At 45.4% G+C, this 7,142-nt stretch overlaps 1 long non-coding RNA gene across 1 annotated transcript; it reads left to right on the top strand.

Moving 5' to 3' along the window:
• Window positions 1-503: 503 nt before the first annotated feature.
• LOC116408020 lies at window positions 504-6,925 on the top strand. Its single transcript, XR_004220674.1, has 3 exons — window positions 504-659; window positions 1,919-2,019; window positions 6,582-6,925. It is a non-coding gene; the product is annotated as an uncharacterized LOC116408020 (long non-coding RNA).
• Window positions 6,926-7,142: the final 217 nt, after the last annotated feature.

Here is a 7,142-nt window from a genome sequence, read left to right as displayed (position 1 = left end):
GGACAGAGACAGGGGAAAGTGTTGGAAGGGTTACTGCCTGCTCTGCTCTCATTTCCCTACAGAAACAGGGGTTGGTAGCACTAGATAGGTACCTAATATATAGCAACTCTGTGGAGGGCATAGCACCACATCTGGCACCTGCAGGGCTTGAACCTATGACCTAGTGCACTACAGGCCCCTGCCCTACCCCTCCCTACCCCTCCCAACCCCTCCCAACCCCTCCCTACCCCTCCCAACCCCTCCCTACCCCTCCCAACCCCTCCCTACCCCTCCCAACCCCTCCCAACCCCTCCCTACCCCTCCCTACCCCTCCCTACCCCTGTGCTGCAGAGGCAGGCTGCTAGAGTGCTTGTGCTATACTATACTATACTATAGGCTTAGCTGTCAGTGTCAGGCTCTGCTAATGACTCCCAGCTGCCCCACACTTACTAGCAGGTGTATCTCATTTGCTCACCCCTCCCAGCAGGCACTGCGGTACATTAGCACTGGCCTTCTCATTCTTACACCCGGCTCACTAATAATGATTTCTGGTTCTAGTTCCAGTATCCTGATGTGATTTGGACTCTCTTATCCTGAGACACCGTGGGCTGATCCTGATCCATAGCTGTTGCCAGAGTTCCTGCATCCCTGGGCTTGCCTCAGTACCATCTGGCCTCCTGGTCAGTACTTAATACATTGGCCTGCCTGTCATTTTTTTAAATTCCCCTTGTATGTTATCTTCATCGTTGTGTTTAATTTTTTTTGCCCCCCTTGCTTAACTTTGTGGAGTGGTGACTCCTAGGGTGCCCCCTAGATTTAGGGTATATTCAGTACTTATGTATAGTATAGTATCAGCTGCTCTAAGCAACTTTCCTATTTACATTAATCACATTATTAATTTCCTTTGTTTATGTCCTTTGCCATTCCCTGCACTGCTGCTCCTGACTACATATACCACTGTAGTAATAGTAGCAATAGTCATCTCTCCTTCAGCCAAGACTCTAAGTCCCACAATGCTTTGCAAACCACTGGCATTCTCCTTCCTTAATAGGAGTATTAATCATAGAACATGCAAGGCATTTTGGGAATTGCTTAGTGAGTGAGTGGCAAGGCTTGGCAGCTGCTACTGGGGAACACGGGGTAAGTGAGTAGAAAATAAAAATTAATGGGGTGTTAGCCCTGCTAACTTAGTAGTGTAGGGACCGATAAGGTTAATAATCCCATTCCATCTGCATTTGTGAGTATTGATAACCCTTGGACAATAAACCAGTTATGTTTGAGTTTACTGCAAAAGATCGTCTTTTACATCTGACAGTGAGAGGTATAGTTCAACAACACCCTCCATAATAATCTTTTCACCTAGCGAAGGCCCATCCTTTGAAATGTACCCCATGCTCTAACCTATTAGTACCTGGACTTTTATGTATAATAGCCAAAAAGGGGTTACAGTTGTATGAGGCCCCATGATTAATGGTGAGGGCCATATGGTAAGTACAAGGTTCATTTGTATCCTGCACCCACTGGCTCTCCTTAGCTTTGGGGGCAAGAGGCCTATGTGCCTCCCTAAATCCACCCTTCATTAATACAACACCGTCGACTACAGGCAGCACCATATTAATCGGGAGGCTGCAGGCGTCTGACTCCGTTTTGGAGAGGGACCTTCAGCAATCCTATGCACAGAGCAGGACGCAAAGAGTAAAAATCATGGTGGATTGTGTATGTCTTATTCACAGTGCCCCCCCCCCCCAATATTTATTATGGAGGTGGGCTCCTCCTTCAAAAATTAAAAATAGCCGTTTTTAAGTTAAAAAGTAAGTAATTTGACTTTAATGTGGTTATTGTTAGTCGAGGTTTTTCTCCCCTTTTTTTGACATTTTAATTAAGAAAGGGAAAGTAGTTGATGTAGGACGTCAGATCTAAAAAGCATTTCCATGTTTAGATCTCAGTGACACGACAAAACACTTTGATCATAAGCGCCGATGCCAACCCCTGGGGGGGCTCCTCGCTCTGCTGGAACCAGACGGAAAACATCTCTAGAAGGTGGGTAGAGACAACTTATTATAAGAGCTATCTTTAGCAGCATCGGATAAAAGTCTTTGCCCTGGGCCCTGCCCATAGTAGGCTCAGTGGGAGCAGCAGGAGAGTCGGATGTAGCGGGGCAAGATGGTGATAGTTCCAACTTACTTTAGAATCCCCTTCAACTTCCAAAATCAAACTAAAAACTGTTTTCTCAGTACATGGTGCTGCTGTACAATTTCTCTTGTATTGCAGCCTTTGCACCTAGTACATGGATATCCCCCAGTCACCTACATGGTAGTCAATTCACTTTTTCACAAGGGTATGGGCACTGGTCATATTTGCAATGAGGTACGTAGAGTTGTATATTCAGCCTTCTCTAAAGGTGGCCATACACGGCAAGATCCGTTCGCTTTGCAAGGTCACCAAACGAGTGGCTCTTCTCCCGATGTCCCCGCCTACAGGTGGGCAATATCGGGCTAATTTGGTAGTTTGGTCCTGGCGCCAACCGATCAAATTAGAATGGCGGGTATAGGTGCCGTCGGTTCAGGGACCGCACCAACGAGCCGATGTGGTCTTCTATCCAACGGAAATATCAAACCTGCCCAATCAATACCTGGGCGATTTCAGGCCAGATGTTGGTTGGGCAGGCCCATTGTTCATGCCCATATCAGCAGCTAGAATTGTCCCCATGTATGACCACCTTACCTTGACATAACCTGTTATCTGAGGCCACTCCCAGTGGGGCATGTGTGTTACTCTTGGTGCTCCTGCAACTTCTCTGGACCTTCTATAAATTTGCTTTGATCCGATGATGGATCTTGATACCCAGACCCTGGACGGTTGCTTAACCACCACTGACCCAATAGAAATATATCCTCAATTTACCATTTTACATGGGGACCTTGCTTCTACATCTGAGGGCTATGTTAGGTGAGATGGAGTGCATATGAGTTTCAGTCACATATCTCTTGGGCATCCAGGAAGGGATTAAAGCTGGCCATACAAGGGCACTTTGGCAGATTTAAACTGTTGATTTGGCTCCTACAGACGAAGGTAATCACCCATGTATGGGCTCTCCGACAGTCTATCAGACTGGTATAAAAATGCCGTGGTCTCTCAATGGCCTGTATAGGTGCCTTATATAATCCAACTGTTTGACCAAACATTTGTATAGACCTGAGATCACCCAGAACAAGATGGCCATTTCAGGCAATAATCCTATATTACCAGCTTTAGAAGGCCCAGATGATGCTGGGTAGTACCCAGACTGTGGTAGTGGACCCTTTCCATGGTGCTGGCCTGAACCTTGGGTAAGAAAGGCAAGGTCCTCAGCAGTAAAATGTGGTTGCACCCCAATACATGCAGCCCATACAATATTTTTGGGCAGGGAGGACATACTGTACCCACAGGTATCCCCAGTGGAACTACTGTATTCTTCATTGTTAAATGTCAGTTTATACGCTGTTTTGACTGCCTCATTTCTTAATATAGTTTTAAGCTTTGACCTTTCAGTACCAAACAGGAGCCTGTGCGGCCGTAGGGCCGGTGGTTAACGAGCTAGTCAACTGAGATATCAGTGAGCAGCTTTGCTTTACATGGGAAGCTGTACCGCGGCCCTGAATCAGCCTCCTAGTTATATGTAAAATAAAAATGTTTATTTCCCCTTTAAACCTTCAAAGGGAAGCAATGCTGAATATTTTCATATTTCAGAAGGATGTGGGGCACCTGGGTACATAATCTCTCTCCATTGAAGCCCTGTGCGAGCGGAAGCCGCGCTGCAATTGGACGGGATTAGTGCTCCGTACGGAAAGCCTTCCCGCCATTTCATTCATTATGATTGCCTCTTTACTGACTAACGAGCAGGATTATAAATGCCAATAATTCTGACCTTGCGGCGGGCAAAGTGACGTGGCCCTGTACCAACACAGCCAGAGCGGTATAATTACACTATAAGTCGTTTCATGAAAGGTCACGGCCTAGTCACGCTTGACAGACCGCTGTCACCTCAGAGCAAGTTGTATTTGATTCCCGCCAATAACACGCCGACATCGAGCCTCTGTCTCAGATTGGCTTTGCGGCTCTTCCAGGGCCATTTATTTCTGTCCTGAGCTAAGCAGGCGGAACGTGCTTCAGGACACTGTCGAGAGTCAGCTGGTGAGGTGCGAGCTGTCACATGTGTTTTGGGTTGTTTACTTCTTCCTTAGGCCTCGGGAGCCTGTGGAGATGGAAAGAGCAATAGAGGAGGCCCACTGAGAAGATTCTATAGATTCTGCATGCTCAGGCGCTGGAACCAAGTGGCGGGAGTTATGCTCCTCAGACAGGGATTTATTCTAGTGCTTCTGGCTCACAGTCTGATCCTCACATAGACGGCTATATGTACATTGCAGGGCTCATTTACTGGCGAAATGCAGTTGCGGTCAAATAACAATTGCCGAAGATTCAGGTGCGCACTTGTGATGAGTGCGTCAACAAAATGTCCGACCGCTTGTGACCCGAACTCACCCTTTCTCTAACCCAAAACCAACCTGACCTGCTGCACCATCACTTTTTATTTACCTCTCTGATGTCACTGGAGGATGCTGGGCTGAGCCAGAGATATAAAGGAAAAAGAGGATTAGGAGCATGCTGAAGTCATGGACAGGACCAAGGAGCAGGGCCGGAATAGGAGTAGGCAGAAGAGGCACGTGCCTAGGAAACCATGATGGGCGAGGCATGTACCTCTCCTGTGTACCTACCCCTAGTTCTGGCCTTTGGTGATGGGAAATGCTGGTAGCAGTGCCAGAAGTGCCTTTTCGTCTCTCCGCTCAGTGATGTAATCTCTGGGGTGTCTGTGGCACACAGAGGGTGCCACCTTAGGGCCCCCACCCAAGTCACAAACTCCTACCTCTATGTGTCTAATCCGGTGCCAGCCTCCAACACCACTCCACCATGCACTGTACCTTTACTCCCTCCTTGAGGCTGTGATTAGGGGTAAAGCAGGACCTTCATTTATATTATATATATTTAGAAAACGTAAAGAAATGGCACACAGGGGGACCCAGTGGCCAGGACCATGGGCACTGCTTCATTTATAGCCACACTACTGGCTGAAAATTAGTATGCCAGCTGCAAAATATCTGCAGCGGGCAAGCCAGGTTGCAATATTTTTTTGAAGGCATGTCATTACACTGTCACTTGACCTCATTCTACCCCTACCTTTGTTTGGGTCTTTTTGGAATGCAGTAATGGAGCTTCCTCTATGGGTCAGAACACTGACGGACTAGTTAAGTACCAGATATCGGTTAAATTCAACTCTAACCCTGGCTCGTGGCTATTCATGGTTTCCTGTTCCTTTAAACAACAAGCGGTTCCATTAACTTGCCCTTTGAGGACAGCCATGGCTCTGCTCAGATATTTATTTATTTATTTTTTAATTCTCCATAAACCACAGCTAAATTAGGACTGCATGGAGAAAAGTGGTGCATTAGGAGATTTAACTGCAGGCCAGATGCCTAAGAGATGTACTTATTCATTTTGGATTTAAGATGCCTTTTCACTTGCTCGGGTTTATTCTAGCAGCAATTAAAGGCAGAAGATTTTCTCTCTCTCCGCAGAATATGCTTTTTTCCCCCACTCTCTTTCTTCTTTCTCACAGGGCAGAAAATCCTCGCTAAGATAGTAGAAGCCCCTGCAATTTCTGCGGGCCAGTCGTAGACGCAGAAAATAGGTTATTTGATTTTGATATAGGAAAAAAGCAATAAATAAATCCAATTTATGTGAAATCCTTGTTTAACCCTTTCTCTGGCTGCAAATACTTCTCAATCTTACCTGGGAGGCATAGGAAATATGATTATCCATGTTGCTTGGAAGCTGCACTGGGTAAGGTGCAACTAAACCCCCAGCTTAAAATGACTTTTACGGGGAGCTGTCGGGTTCTGTTTGTGCTTTTGGCCCTTAAATATCTTAATGATCTTTATATCTAATTAATGGGTTTAGATTAATATATCGGTGTGTATTTATTTTTGACCCTTTTATTAAATATGGGTTCATGACAATTGGATGTTGCAAAGCCAGGAGGATTGATTTAATCCTATAAAATCCAAGTGCCGGCAGTAATCCCCTTATCTCTCTCTATCCTGACGGTTTCTGGCACTTATATGGTTAAGCCCATCTGAAGGCTGGGCTCCCGTGGGTAAGAGCCGACCCATACAGCCTGTCTGGCTTGGAACTTAAACATGCATAATATGAATATACACAGATGCTTAACTGATATTGTATTTTTATTAAAGTCATTTATAAGCATTACACGCAGTCAGCGCATGATAAATATCCTGTAAAGCATTTGTTTGATGTCATTGTTGCAGTTTTAACATAGCCCGCGACTACCGGCAACAAAATGTGTGTATTTGTCAATTGAACAAACTTAAGCGAAGCAATTACTTGTGATATAATGAAATTGGTGGGGGGCGTACCCCAGTGGCTGACCCCCATCAGGTGCCTACAGTGAGAAAAATCTGCCTTTGGGAAGATTTAATTGCTTCTTAATTACAGACCCTTTTAGGTAATTGCCTCCTGCCTGTACTGGCCAATCTGTTTTATTTTAGATGACAAACCCCAGAGTAAACGGACTCCCACCCCTCAGTGATGATTGGTGCAGAAAGGTTCCAGCAGTGTGATTGACAGCTGTAGCAATTGCAACTCACCTACCTGGCCTGCCAATTATTTCTAAGAACACTCGTCGTTCTTCTAAGGACTCCTAAAACTGTACCGTTCTGTCATTTTTAAAAAAAAAAATATACCGTTTATGGGCTGGCATTCAAGTAAATGCTGGCTGCTGTTCAGGCAGAGACAATGCAGTACTTTGATTTAGGCACAGACAAGCTGGATGTGGTTTTCAGGAATGAAAGCTCCTCAAGTTGATTTTCTTTTATTTTGGATTCTATTTCATGTAGACCTTCCGGTATTATTACTAACGGGAGGTGGTGGATTGTAGCCCACCATGGCTTTTATTTCTTGCTGTAGGTGGGACATTTATCCATTTTAATTCTCAAACTGAGCTCATTGCCATGCAATACAACATCTGGCATCAGTGGGGTTTCAACTTTCCATTGCCCAAAAGTGAGACAAACATCTAGGAATAGGTTATAGATGGGTCTGAAGCACAT

This window comes from Xenopus tropicalis, chromosome 10, assembly GCF_000004195.4.
Source record: "Xenopus tropicalis strain Nigerian chromosome 10, UCB_Xtro_10.0, whole genome shotgun sequence".
Classification (NCBI taxonomy): domain Eukaryota; kingdom Metazoa; phylum Chordata; class Amphibia; order Anura; family Pipidae; genus Xenopus; species Xenopus tropicalis.
This window is presented reverse-complemented; position numbering and strand designations above follow the sequence as displayed.